General features: G+C 35.9%; 1 protein-coding gene across 3 annotated transcripts in view; it reads left to right on the forward strand.

Annotated features, from left to right (window-relative positions):
• Nucleotides 1-16,041, forward strand: part of Slmap (Sarcolemma associated protein) — a 545,241-nt gene that overhangs the window by 378,126 nt on the left and 151,074 nt on the right. The window lies entirely within an intron of this gene.

A 16,041-nucleotide genomic window follows, 5' to 3' on the forward strand; every position in this document is an offset into this window, starting at 1 on the left:
GACACCTGCACAAGAGATCTCCACATAGCCTTTAAAGGAATGCAGAGAACCGACCAGGGCTTCTGACCTAATGTCCAATCCTCACCTTCTCGTGGTGCACCCTGTTGGGTATCTACCTGGATACTGAACGAACGAGGATGGGCTGGCAATTTGGGATTTAGCCAACCAAATTGTATTCTTACTGGTTAAACCAAAATACCAAATGATGGTACAACATGATAAAATTTCATATCAGTTGGGGTGTCGCCCGGTTAAACAAGGGCCCGTTGTTTTCGCCAGGGAACCAGGGCGAACAGCAAAAAAACAGCTACTGGAACAAATCTGAAAACAAACCCCAACCCAACATCACCAGGGTTAAAGATTGGTACTATCAACATAAGAAGCCTGAATGGCAAAGAAATGGAGATAGCTGAGGAATTAGATAAGTACCAGATCGACATAATAGGGGTGACTGAAACAATAAAGACAAAAACTGGTGAGATCTTTCTGAGCAATAAATACAAAATGTTATATTCAGGCAATGACAATCAAGGAAAAGAAGGAGTAGCCATAATATTCAACACAAAATACGAGGCTAATCTTCTTGAATGGCAGTCAGTCTCAAGTAGAGTAATGTGGGCAAATATGAGAATGGGGAACTGGACAATGAGACTTGTTTGTGCCTATGGTCCCACAGAAGGTTCTACTAAGGTAGAAGTGGAGGAATTTTTGACGCTTTAGAAAAAGCAACTGACACAATGAAAAACGAAAAGTTGGTCCTTGTTGGGGATCTAAATAGCAGAGTAGGAAATGATTGTCAGACATACAAAAATATTTTGGAAAAATTTGGAGAAAAAAAGCAAAGCTAATAATAATGGCAAATGTCTGTTGGATTTCTGTTCAGGACATGGACTGGTTATTACTAACACCATGTTCCAACATAAAAATGTGCACAAATTCACATGCAGAGAAAAGGCTAGGAATAAGAAAAGTCTCATTGACTATGTTATTGTTGATAGTGATGTTTTCTCCCTGGTGCAGGACACCAGAGTGTACAGAGGATTTGAAATTAGAAGTGATCACTATTTAGTCTTGAGCAGGATAAAATTGAATTTCATATTGAAAAGAATACCATGTAAGAAAGTTTTAAAGCGAATAAAACTTGAGCCACTTTCAGATGTGAACTGTAGACTAAAATACACAAAGATTATTGAAGAAAAAATGAAAGAGTTTGAGAACAGGAACCAAACCTTGGAGATTCAGTGGCCCGCCTTGAAGAAAACCCTGATTGATTCAGCCAGAGAGACATGTGGTGAGGTTGTCTGCAAGGATAGAAAAATCAGAACTCCATGGTGGACATAGGAAGTTAAAGAGGCTATGAAGGAAAAGAAAACAGCATATCAAAAGTTCCTGGCAAACAAATCAGCTTGTGCTCTTAGAGAATACAGAGACAAATGTAAGAAAGCTAAACACTGTGTAAAACTTGCTAAACAAAAGTCATGGGAGGACTTTGGCAAGAATATAGAAAATAAATATCAAGAAGGTGGCAAAATATTCTGGAGGTTGTTGAAGAAGCTTAGAAATGGAGGAAAGAGTGCTATAAAAGGAGTTAGAGATGATAAAGGTAACATGAAAACGGGAGAAAAAAATATCCTTGAAGTATGGAGTGATTACTTTGAAAAACTGCTAAATGAAACAAGCAGTGAGGACAGCACAGTAGTAAAAAAACACTCACCAGGCTTGCAGTCAGGAATACATACATATCCATACTTGAAGTAGAAAAAGCCATCAGAAGCTTGAAATGTGGAAAGGAAGCAGGAGTAGATGATATTCGACCAGAAATGCTGAAGTATGGTAGTATAAAAGTCTTACAGTGGCTGCACTGCATAGTTCAGAAAGCCTGTACAGAGGGATGAATTCCCGATGATTGGAATAGAGCTCTCATAGTACCCATATATAAAAAGGGAAATAAAACTGAATGTGAGAATTACAGAGGTATTTCCCTATTGATTGTTCCTGGCAAGATCTATGCAAATATACTTGAGAAACGGTTGAGAAGAATTGTGGAAGAAAAGCTGATTGAAGAACAAGCTGGATTCAGGCCAAATAGAGGCTGTCAGAATCAAATCTTCACTTTACGACAAATAGTCGAGAAAGCATGGGAATATAACAAAGATCTGTATTTAAGTTTTGTCGATTTGGAAAGGCATATGACAAGGTGCCAAGAGAGAATCTATTCAATACACTACAGTTATATGGTGTCAATGGGGCATTATATCAAGCAATACTTAGTCTTTATTTGAGTTGTAAGTCAGCAGTTAGAATTGAAGGAAGTATAGGAAGATGGTTTAATGTTAAATCTGGTGTGAGACAAGGATGTACATTATCTCCTCTGTTATTCATTATCTATATGGATCACATTATGAAGGAAAGTGGTATTAAACATGATATCAAAATTGGAGAATGTTAATGTCAGCTCTTTGCTTTATGCAGATGATGTTATACTTCTAAATAAATCTGCTACAAGTCTGCAAGATTCCCTGACTAAATTGAATAACTGCTGTAATAGATATTCTATGAAGGTCAGCAATAAAAAGACAAAGCCAATGAAAATATACAGAATCATCGAAAATGTCAACTGTGTTGTGAATGGAGTACCTGTGGAACAAGTAAAGCATTTCAGCTACTTAGGCATGATTTTTAGTGAAGATGGTAAATTAAATATGGAAATATACAACAGAATGAACAATGCTGGTATGGTAGGAAGTCAATTGAATAAATTCATAGGGAATAAGGGAGAAATTAGTCAGAACACTAAATTAGCTGTATACCAGTTTTAACTTATGGATCTGAGAGCTGGGTCAGAAGTAAAACACTTGACCAACGACTAGAGACCACAGATATGAGATTCCTGAGAAAGATTAGAGGCGTGAACAGATGGCATCAATGGCAATATCATATTAAAAACGAGAATATTAGGAAAGAACTTGACATTGTCAACATCCAGGAATGCTTTAGCAGAGCTAATCTCATTTGGTATGGTCACTTAAACAGAATGGGTGAGGAAAGATTACCAAAACAAGTGTTCTCTGCCAGGTTGGCAGGAAAACGATCCAGAGGAAGCCCAAGATATAGGTGGATTAATACGGTTCAAAGTGCCTTAGACAATAGAAATATAAGATCTGATAATGTTGGAGTCTTGGCAAGTAACAGACTGATTTGGTCGAAAATTGTAGATAGGAAGTTAGTAATGATGTAAAATTTTCATGTAGTTATTATCATATCCTGTACTCCCCTTGAGGCTACATGGCAGGAATTTGATGATGATAATATGTAATACCGAAAATCCGATCTTCATTTGGTTTATTTAATGAAATTTTATTTTTCTACGCAGAAATACAACTTAGGTGTTTATCCAGAATATGTCTTGCATTTATTTGAATGTTTATGAAATAATCTTGGATTGTTGGCACTTTTCATGTTTAAATATCAAAAATGCTTTCCAGTGATTTTCCAGACAGCATATATAATCATCTTAAAGATGTTATTTGATAATTTGTGTCTGTTGATTGCAGATTCAAAATGTGTTCAACAAACGTTTTCAGGAATGCTGCCTGTTCATATTCTATTATTATGTGTATTATTGTTATTTGAAGTGTGTGAGTTGTATATAAATTTATAATGATTTTTTTTGTGTAATAGATGATTTTCCTTATTAAAGTGCACACTAACTTTTTCCTAGAAGAGTATGATAAGTTCAAAAGCATACAGATTATCCTTATTCTACAGCTAGAGGAAATTAATCCTGCTGATTATATAAACTCTCAGGATAAACCAAGTAACTTTGAAATTACATAAAGGACGAGCTATATCATGCAATTTCCATAGAGGAAGTATGACATCCAGATATGCAATATATGATGTTCCAGTTTCTAACTTTTAAGATATGGATTATTCCTTTCAAATTTGTGATGAGAAACCTGACATCCATCCCTCCACAAATAGAATCTTGCATTAATGTGTACAGTTTCTCAGGAAGTATATCCAGCCCGATATTCATATATTTTAAAAATTCGGTACACTGTAAACTTGGTATGGAAATATAATAGACAGGATCTAAGTTTAAAGCATCTAAAGAAAGGGTATGAAAGCTTTCAAAGATATCTTCTAGGGCTAACACATCGAATTTCATTTATAAACTCAAAACCTAGCCAAAATTTTTGCAGTTAGCCTTATAAATATTTTCTAGGTCAATATATTCCTATGGAGTAATATTCTCAAAATAGCTGATTGAACGGTCAGTAAGTTTTTCCAGGGAGCTTTTAAAAATTCAAGACAATCTTTAAAAAGGCAATTACTAAAATAAAGAGCCAAAAGGCTTCAGTTTGGCAATGTAAAATTACATAAGTAAAGTGGATATTAGATTCAGTATTATTTCAAAGCCGAATGTAGAAACTATGAAAGTTTCGTAATTTTACCAGAGAGCTTGCAGGAATACAATCCTCAGCATCCCCGAATTGCCTTACCATGGACCACTTAAAACAGCTGACAGCGTTTCGAATTGGTTGGTTCTCTTCAGAGACCAGGCAGAAACTTGAAGAGAGCAAAAACTCTCGTTCAGTGCTAAGGAACTTGAAATGTCAGAGAAATGTATTTTTTGTAAGCAAACTCTCGGTGTCGGTGCATAAAAGTAATTACTAATATAAAGAGCCAAAAGGCTTCAGTTCAGCAAAGCTTCAGGAATATATATCAATACTTGAGGTAGAAAAACCATCTGAAACCTGAAATGTTGAAAGGCATCTGAAGTAGATGATTTTTGACCAAAAATATTCAAATCCATATTTTAGTAGTGGCTGCATTGCATAACTCAAAGATAGAAGTCTAGATGACTGGAGTAGAGTTCTCAAGATATCCATCTATAAAAAAAAGGAAAGAAACTGAATGTGAAATTTACATAGAAATCTCTGGCAAAAATTTAATGTGTTCAAATTAAGATTTATGCAAGAATACTTACGAGGCTAAGAAAAATTGTGGAAGAGAAACTTGCAGACGAACATGCTGGATTCAGTCCAAGGAAATGTTGTGGGGATTAGTTTTGTTACTTTATTGCAAAGAACTAAAGTAAAATTACTAATCATCAGAATATAACAATGTGTATTTAGTGTTGTAGATATGGAATAGGCATGTGACAAACTGCCAAGAGAAAAGTTTTTCAAATCGTTATGGATATATGGGGTTTGTTGTTTTGCATTTGCAAAACTGCCTGTAAATTGCATATGTTCTTCTGGCTGTTCTGATTGTTTTGTGGGATGAAAAACCCAAACCCAACTTTCTCTAGGACAGTGCTTCCCAAACTGTGGGCACGGCCCCCTTGTGAGGGCCATAGGTTTTGTTGTGGGGGACCGTGAAATAATGAAAACAAATTTAAAATGTTTTAAGACTAAGTAGATTTTTTTTTTATTTTAAAAGAAATGTGTTTAACTTTTATTATTTGTTATTTCTTTTTTGTTATTTTTTATATTTTAATGGAAAAATTCACACATTGGTGTTGATTCACAAACTTTGCTTCCTACGTATTTCGGCGCTTAATGAATATTAGTAAATATTGCTTATTCATATGTTTCATTTCAAAGCAGTGGTTAATTGTATTTACTTCAAATGCTCTCTAGGGAAGCTCCAAATCTTCCTGTCCCTTTCATCATGCGTTCATAATCAGGGACTGTTGATATTGACTTTATATACATATCAAAAGTTTTATATTATCACTGTCATCTGAGCTAGTTTTCTATTACCAATAAAAGTTTCGCATATACTTCACACATGAAAAAAGCTTAAGCAAGTTCATGTGGAGAGATAGTAACTCGCTTGTAGTGGTAAACAACATGCCCTCCCTAAGAGCCACTATACTGCAGAGGCAATAAAAACAAGTACTTTTATTATGCCAGTGAATAAGGTATGAGGAATCTGTGTAATATATTTCTCAACAAATAGTGCAATTAAAGACAACTGGGATAAAAACACACTAATTAATGAATCACATGCCCCCTCATACAGAAACTATGCTGTATAGACTGAAACAAAACCATATGTTGCATGGGCAAACACAGTATCTAACTAAAAACTATTGTTATTAATTAGATGTGTGTGAGTTTGATTTCCCATGGCAGCAATAAAATTCAACCGAACGTGTTAAAATTCGTAAAAGTGCTAAAACTAAGTAATATATATATATATATATATATATATAATGTTATGGCAGTTTCACATATGGAATTTGGTTGAAGAGAGTTAGCATTTCAACTCAATTGTCAGCTATGCTTTTATCTTTCGGTTGTGCGATCTTTTGTTAATACCACACCAATCATATGCACATTTTAATAACCTGCTTTTGCTGTCTGTTTTGCATTATGCTTAATTACCGTTAAGGGAGAAAAGTCACAAAAGAGAAAAATGTTCCTGTTCCGGGGATTCCCTTATTCAGATAATATTCACTAATTTCATGTTATCAGTCTGTGGTGTACCAGTATAGGTAAGTGGTGATATTATTTGATCTATTCTACATTAAAAAATTTAACCCTGAGATGGATAAGTGGCTGATAAAAAAAATTTTAAAAAAATCCCGCGAACAATCAGAAGAAGCAGAAACAGACTCAAAAAAAAAAGGACAGTATTTCATATTTTACCAGAACAGCCTGCATCGTCTTCAGAACCAAATGGTAAGGGGGAAAAAATGTAATATATGCATTTGATTTTTGCAATATTCGCTGTGTATGTTTTGTATTGTGAATATAAATACAATGAATATTATAATAATATATCTCTCTATTACAATTTTTTTTCGAGGGGGGGGGGCGCGTGAAATATTTTAATTTTTGCAAAGTGGGCACTGACATCCAGAAGTTTGGGAAGCACTGCTCTAAGAGAAAGAACCCTGCTGCATCCATAGGGTAGATGGGACACTGTACAAATCAATTCATAATCTATATCTAAGAAGTAAGTCAAGAGTTAGAATTGAAAGAGATACAGGAAGATAGTTTGATGTGAAATAAGGGTGCACACTGTCTCCACTGCTATTCATTATGAATCGCATTTATGAAGGAAAATGGCGTTAGGTTGGGTATCAAAATAGGAGGTGTTAATTTCAGCTGTTTACTTTATTATTATTAAGAGAGACTGCCAGGGAATCAGAGACTCATTGAGGGAGGCCACATACTACACACACCAGATACTTATTCTTGAATTCATTCACACCGCTTGCTTGCACTCACAACATCCAAAGGCAATCCATTTCAATCACCACCACCACCCTCTGAGAGAAAAATCTAGTCCTCGCACCCTTCTTAGTAGCCTTCATTCTCAGCTTCCAAGGATGCCATCTCATTCTCTCCTCTCCATCCATAAATTGAAAAATTCCATCAATTGAAATCCTGTATAACCCTTACAGAAGTTTGTAAGTCTCAATCATATCACCCTTCTTTCTCCTGTTTGCTAGTGTCTGCAGTCTGCAAATTCTCAATCTGTCTTCATAATATTCAGTATTCCACAATCCTGATATCATTTTTAACACTCTACTTTGCCCTCTCTCCAATATATCAGAATCACAGCGGAAACCAGGAGTCCAGACCTGCGCACAATAGTCCAAGTGAGGTCTTATCAAGGCCTTGTAAAGAGGCAAAATAACATCCTTATCTTTACATATGAATGTACGTTTCAGCATTGCAATTATCTTTTGAGTTGTATCTGCAATATTTGTCACATGACCCCATCATCATCATCAAATTCCTGCCATGTACCCTCAAGGGGTGTACAGGATATGATAGTACTACATGAAAAATTTACATCATTACTAACTTCCTTTCTACAATTTTCCTCCAGATCAGTCTGTTATTTGTCAAGACTCCAACATTATCAGATCTTATATTTCTGTTATCTAAGGCACTTTGTACCCTATCAAACCACCTATATCTTGGTCTTCCTCTGGGTCATTTTCCTGCCAACCTGACAGAGAACACTTGTTTTGCTAATCTTTCCTCTCCCATTCTATTTAAGTGACCATACCACCTGAGATTAGCTCTACTATGATTATGGAAGGATGACATTGATTGGAGGAAATGGTATAAAGACAGCTGTTGCCGAATGTGTGGTGGAGATACTTAATGAGCAGTTCATAAAGATCTTTCAATCTTGTGAATGTGACTTCATGGAGAGATTAAGAGCAGTTGATGATGGGGAGGGGAGACTGACTGTAAGTGAGCAAGAGGTGTTTGGGGAGTTGAGTTAACTAGATGTAAATAAGGCTGTGGGACTTGATAATATATCACCGCGTATTCTGAAGGAGAGTTGACACCTGCCTTGACATATTTTTTTAATACGAGTCTTGCACTTGGTCAAGTCCCTAAAGAGTGGAAGGAGGGCAAGATTGTGCCACTTCATAAAGGAGGTGATCGAACTCAAGCATCAAACTATAGGCCTATCTGTGTGTCAGGTGTTGTGGTTAAGTTGTTGGAGAAGCTTGTGAGAACTAGGATCCAGAGTTGGGTTGACAACAATGGTATAATCTTTGATGGACAGCATGGATTTGCTAAAGGGAGGTCGTGTTTTAGTAATCTACTTACTTATTACAATAAAGTGACTGCTTCCTTGGACAGAGGAGAAGGATACACAGTAATATACTTGGATTTTGCAAAAGCTTTTGATAGAGTACCTCATGATAAGTTGACAGTCAAACTAGAGCAGATGGGGTTGGATATTAGATTAGTGCATTGGATTGGAGACTGGCTATCTGATAGGGATCAACAAGTTGTGTATGGGGGTGCAATATCCAGGAAAAGGAAAGTCACTAGTGGAGTGCCTCAGGGATCTGTTTTAGGGCCATTACTATTTAACTTGTATATTAATGATATTGGCGAAGATTTGGATGGAGATATTCAGTTGTTTGCAGATGATGCAAAGTTGGGACAAACCATAAAGAGTAGTGAAGATGTTGTGCCTTGCAAGAAGACTTGAATAAATTGAGTGATTGGTCAAGCAAATGGGGATGTGAGTTCAATGCTGCAAAATGTAAGGTTTTAAAATTTGGAAAACAAAGATGGGATGCAGAATTTATGCTTGGTGAGAATATATTGTTGGAAGTAAAGGAAATATGAGATCTGGGAGTGATAGTGGATAAGGATCTAAAATTTAGGGGACACATCGCCAAAATTGTGAAGACAACACAAAGACTTCTGGGAATGATGAGGAGGACACTGACGTGTAGAAGTAGGGAGATTCTTGTTCCATTGTATAAGGCTTTGATTAGGCCACACATGGACTATTGTGCCCAGATTTGGTCACCTGGTTTTCAGAAGGATGAAGAGATGTTGGAAAGGGTCCAAAGGCGACTGACTAATGTAGTTTCTGACCTCTGGAATGTCGAGTATGAGGAAAGATTGAGAAGATGTAATTTGCAGAGTCTAGTGGAGAGAAGGAAGAGGGGAGATATGATAGAGACCTACAAGTTGGTAAGGGGTTGTTATAGGATCAATGGTGGAGAAGTTCTACAGAGAATAGTGGGAGATCAGGGGAGAACCAGAGGTCATCCCTGGAAACTGTATAAAGAGGGTGTGAGTAGCGGAGTGAGAGGCAGGTTTTTTTCGTGCAGAGTTGTGAATGATTGGAATGCCTTGCCTGAGAGTGTGGTGTCTGCAAGGAGTTTGAATGTGTTTAAGACCCGGTATGATGAGATGTGTGTGAGATAAACGGACCTCCTAGATGAGTCTTTGACTCCATGAGGTCTTGTTTAATAATAATAATAATAAATAATAACACATCCCTGGATGCTGACAATGTCAAGTTCTTTCCTAATATCCTCATTTTTAATATGATATTACCATTGTGCCATCTGTTCACGCCTCTAATCTTTCTCAGGACTCTCATATCTGCGATCTCTAGTCTTTGGTCAAGTGTTTTACTTCTGACCCAGCTCTCACATGCCCCCCCCCCCCCAAACTTCAACTTCCTATCTACTAACACTCCAAGATCCCTAGCCTCATCGCTTTCTTCTAGCTTAATCCTACCAATATCATACGACATTGGATATCTAAGCATGCCGAAGTGAATGACTTTACATTTACTTGCATTGAATTGACACCATTTTCCCATGTCCAAAATTCCAGCCTATTCAAATCATTCTGCAAGTACTGCATATCATCAGCATTCCTGATTACCCTACTTATCTTTGAATAGGTAGGGTAATCAGGAATGAATTGAAAAGACAAGCGACATCAGCAAATAGCTATGTCGCTTGTCTAATCCTTCCCAATATCATTAATGTACAGATTGAATAACAGTAGACCAAGCACTGATCCTTGTAGTACACCACTTGTTACCTTAAACCTTGCAGATACAGATCCCCCATATACCACTTTTTGATATGTCAGTCAGCCATCCTCTTATCCATGCTAATATTGTATAACCCAAACCCATTTTCTCCAATTTATGCAACATTCTACCGTGTTGTATTCTGTCAAAAGCCTTAGCAAAATCCAAAAGTATTATGGTGTATCCATTCCCCTTGTCTAGTTCAATGGTAACATTGTTATAGAATGTGAGCAGGTTGCTAAGACATGACCTTCCCTTAGTAAATCCATGTTGTTCATTGCAAAGTAGAGATTCACTGTCAACCAATTTCTGAATGCAAGCCCTAACCAATTTTTCCAAAATCTTCACCACCACTCCTGAGATACTAATTTGTCCATAGTTGGATACATCAGTCTTTGCACCACCTTTGTGCAATAGAATTGCCACACATTCCTCCCATTCCTCAGAATCTTTCCTGTTCTGAGACTCGTGTTAAACAGCCTGGTCAAAGGAATGGCCCGTTCAGTTGAACACTCTTTTAGCACACATGCTGATATTCCATCAGTCCCTATTGCTGAATTCTTATTCAATTTGTGCAACAGCTCTAAAACCTTGGCCTCACACACCTGTGGTACTTCATCTAGTGAAACAGTGAGCTCAATGTTGCATTCACCAGGTTGATAGCTTTTAACAAACAACCTCTTCTATATCTGTAACCCATCTGGATTTATAAGAGTTATTCTTTCATATTCATTCTTTCTTTTACTTGCAGCATATTGATAGAATTCATATGGATTGTCTTTAACACGCAGAGCCAGTTTCTTTTCATACTCGTACTTTGCTTTCCATACAACAGTTGTGACTTTCTAACCTGTGCTTATAACATTCATAACGGACGTCATCCTTATGCAAACAGTATTCTTTCCACATTGTCCTTTTCTTATGAATCTCTTACTTAACACGTTCACTGCCAGGCTACTTAGGCATAGTTTGTTCCCGCACGCCAAGCGCTTTCCCTTCTTCAAGGTCACTACGAGTAATCTCGTAGCCGGCTTATCAGACAGAATTTTGTTTCATATGCCAACTACGAGTAATCTCGTATCACTCCCAACCATATATTATACACCGAAGAAACCCTTCAGTTTCGCCAGGACCAGTAAAAGAAAACTTACTGATAATGAATTAGAAGCTTATGCTAATATGAGCGATGATGAATTTAATGAATTCATCATCGTAAATGGAAGGATAAGAGGGAAGGTCTTTCCATTTCAAATATGCACAAATTTGAAATAGTTGAAGCAAAAAATCGGAATGGTAAAATTCAATTAAAACCAAATATCGTTAGGGACTATAATTGGGTATGTCAGGCATCGATCTTTCTGATCACATGCTTTCTTACTATTCCCCCCTACGAAAGACAATTAGAAGGCCAAAGAAACTGGCAATATGCATTTTTGATATATACATTCAAAATGCACATAAATTTTATAATATAATTACTGGAAATGCAATGACTGCATTGAAATTCAGAGATCAGTTTATCTCAGTTTTTGTTGGAATGGATGAGCTTACAGCATCACAGAATATCAGTAGGATTCGCGATCTTCATTATTTGGAAATTTTACCACCTACAGAAAAAAATATTCGCCGACAAAGCCATGCTGAGTATGTACACGAAAGAAACAACGACGCGAAACACGTAATTATTGTCCTGTTTGCTAGGAAATACCACCATTGTGTGTGGAAAATTGTTTTAAAGTGTATCATTCATAATTTGAATAAATTGGTTTTTTTATTTTATTGATTTCATTTTATAATTTTTATTGATTTTATCAGTTTTAAATTGATTTACAAATTACGTGTTTACTACAGATTAGCTCACGCTTGGCATAGGAGGTTGATAATCGACATACGAGTATATTCGTAGTTGGCTTCTGAGGCACATATATAATATACTATATTTTAGTTGAAATTATTTCACTTCTATCAAGCCCCAGAAGTGCTCTCTGCTTTATTCAGAATCCAAGGGTCCACATTAACGTAATTATACTAAGGGTTAACTCGTGTTTGGCATAGGAGGTCGGTAAATCGACATACGAGTATACTCGTAGTTGGCAGCAAACGTGTTAATAAGATTACACATCAATTTGACTCCTCTAATTATTCTTCGAACCCTCGGGGCACATTCTTATATCGCATCATTTAAGTATGCTTCCCATGCACTATCTATATTCTTTCCATCCAGCAACCGATCCCATTCCCACTGAACTCAGTATACTCCTCAGTTGGTCATAATTTCCTGCTTTGTAGTTCAGCATGTAACCTTTTCTGAATGGAACATTCATAAACTTAGTCACTTCTCAAGTGAGTACCGCATGATCACTCTCACCGACCAGGAGCAGAATAGTTACGTCTTTAACTGAAACGCCCTCTGATGCCATGATCAAATCTAACACTCTTTGCCCTCGAATTCCTTCTATCACATGCTGCTTGAGGAAGTTGTCCCGCAACAGCTAAATAGATGCATTTTCATTCTTCTCATGAGATTCTACTGCTACCCAATCAATAATCGGATATTTAAAGTCTTCCATTATGTGATTACTCTTTTCGTGCTCATCTTTTCTATTTGGTGATGCATTTCTTCATCACCAGCAACTGATCCACCAGGTCTAACAATCCCCACTATGTAATTGATCTTGTTAGATTCTACCTCACACCAGATGCCTTCAAACTCAGTGCCATATGAAATATTGTTAATAGTACTACAATCATAGGTCTCAACTTTAACTGGATTCAAGTCATCTGATATCATTAGCAACACACCTCTCCTATCCTATTCGCATCATTAACACAGTTATATAACATTGTCACTCTTACACTGACATTCACACCATTCCTCCCCTTGTAATTTAGTTTCCCTGACTCTCTGTGTTAGGTCTCATACCAGTTATTAGTTTTTCTAGACTCCTGATACCAAACATATTCAGGTGTAGGCTGTCTCTCTTATACAAATCCAGTCTACCCTCAAACTCACTCCACACATTCAAAAACTCACATCCATTCCTTCTACACAGCCTACACATCGAATCATTTGCCATCATATCCCTTCTTCTTAATTCATTTTTATCATAGCAATCTAAAATACTAACGATTTTCACTTTTTCACTCTTGCCTCTTCCAACAACTCTTTCATGTCCTCTCTCATACTGAACTTATCACCAGTTAAATTGTTCATACCTACTACAACTAAGATTTCATTTACTTTTCTTTTCTGTTTTTGAATTGCTTGCATTATATTTTTAATTGTCGCTCCAGGAAATCTCGATGTTATAACTCGCTCATCAATAGCATGCTTTATTATAGAGTCACCATACCAAATAACTTCTTTCTTTTTACTAATAATGTCACTTATCCAATTTCCATTATTTCCTGACCTACCTGTTTCTTTGCTTTGTTGTTTCTTATTTTCTTGTTCATTTTTCTTTTTCCTCCTCATGCTCATTTAAACGTCTCTCAACTCTTTGCAATTCCCTCATCGTCTCTCTGATGATCTGCTTCAACTTCGTTATTTTATCTGTTAATTGATTTCATTAACCTCCTCTCTGTGTGTACAATAACCTCTTTAGCAGTGCTAACCTTCTTGTTCTCGCTTGCGGTGCTTTTTTTAGCATTACATTTCTTGCCCTTTTTTTGGCTCCATTTTAAATGTATACTAAATATTGAAATATCTTAATAAAAATATGTGATAAAATATTAAATACACTATAAAACACTAAAATCTACACTAGTATGCTGCAAAAACACTAATTTTCTATGGAAAAAACACAATAAAAACAGACAAAAATCACAAACTTTGCAGGAACACTAAATTCACCCACCGACTACTATGCAGATAATTTTATACTCTCAAATAAATCCAATATACGAGTCTTCAGGATTACTTAACTAAATTGAATAATTTCTGCAACAAGTTGGCATGCAAAAATTGCAATAAAAAGAAACAAATATGAAAATAGACAAAAGATGGAAAACTGGTGCATTCGGAATAGAAAACATAAAAATAAGTAAAATATATTAGCTGTTTAGGTACAATTTTTTTTTTACCAAAGATGGCAAGTTAAATAGAGAAATAGACAGCAGAATAAGTAAAGCTGCTGTAGTGGAGGAGTGAAAAGATAAATTTATATGGAATAAAAGAGAAATTTGTGGAAACATTAAACTTGCTGTACACAAGACAATTTTGAAATCAGTTTTAACTTATGGAGCTGAGAGTGTGGTTAGAAATAAAATAGTTGATCAAAGTTTGGAATATTCTGAAAAGCAAGTTTTGTGTAGCTCCTGATGTCTGATATTAAACAAAAAAAAAGTGCTTTATAGTAGTGGAATTATTATATAATAATAAATAGAGCCTCCGTAGCTCAGTTGTTATAGACAAAGCCCTTTGGTCGGAAAGACCTGAGTTCGATTCCCATCAGTATGTGAGAGAACCTTTACCCCTGGTCTCTTTTGATGAAAGGTGAGTTAGCTGGTCTCGTACTGAGGTAGGGATCTTTTTCATCCGGAAACTCGGGTTTTTCGTCCCCAGAACAGGCAAACCATCCCCGTGCACACACGCATCTACAGGCATAGGGCCAACTACCTTATCTTCGAGACGGTTGCAGTTGTAAGAATGAAAAGCCTCAATGCCGTAAAAGGTAGAAGAGGAGAATTAAGAAAGAAAGATATATATTATGGTAATGGCACATCCCTCATTTACTAACCTTAAAATTAATCGATTATAATGTGAAAGATGGAAACCAAATACAAGCAAGAAAATATCAAAAAGTAAGAAAAAAGAAGAAAAATTCAGAATATCTAAATTTACTGTCCTCGGTAAATTTAGATATTCTGAGTGCTAAAAAACTAAACTCCCATAGTAAAACCATTATCAGTGAGCAGTATAAATGGTGTGCTAGCCATTTTGGTGGATTTGTTATCAGATTAAGATGAGATCAGTGACAGCATCGTTAAAATAAAGGTGTTAGCATTCATGAATGTGTTCATGAACTAATCATAGGTAGTATCACTTAAAAAAAATGGGAGAGGAAAGGTTAACAAAATCCATAGAAACTACTCTTTTGATTGGCAGAGCTGAAAATTACTTCCTATCTCCTTCAGTATATTTTGTTAATATGAAGTTTTATTGGTTTACCACAGTTTCTTCTGTTTATGTAAGCATTGCAGAAATATGAATCCCTGCAAATTTATTTATTTTACTGTTAATTTAACACATGTTAAAGAAATATGCTTATTGAAATATTTCTTTGATAGTACTGTTTCAACATGCATATACTCTAATAGGTTAGCAGGAATGAAATTCCCATCTGATATATTGTGGGATATTAACTCTGAATCAAGATGCATTGGTTAATGAGACTGCATTTTGTGTTCAAATTAAAATAAACTAAAAAGCGCAAAAGTTTTCTATTTTCTTCTTCAGATATAAGATGCACCTAATGAGATTTGCTTCTAGCTTACTGTCGTAATATGACATACTCATTTGAAAATCTTGGTGTTTGAAAAGTTAGAATTATCCTGTTGAATGTTGATTTTTCATTATGTTGACACTAACAGTTGAACATTGAAAATTATTTGAGATTTATCTTACAAAAGAAGTCTATACTGTTTTAGAAGACAAAAAAAATAAAAAAAATATGAAAATGTAAGGTTAAAATATTATAAACT

Source organism: Typopeltis vanoorti, chromosome 20, assembly GCF_054136105.1.
Source record: "Typopeltis vanoorti isolate ZY-2024b chromosome 20, IOZ_Tvanoo_1.0, whole genome shotgun sequence".
Lineage (NCBI taxonomy): Eukaryota > Metazoa > Arthropoda > Arachnida > Uropygi > Thelyphonidae > Typopeltis > Typopeltis vanoorti.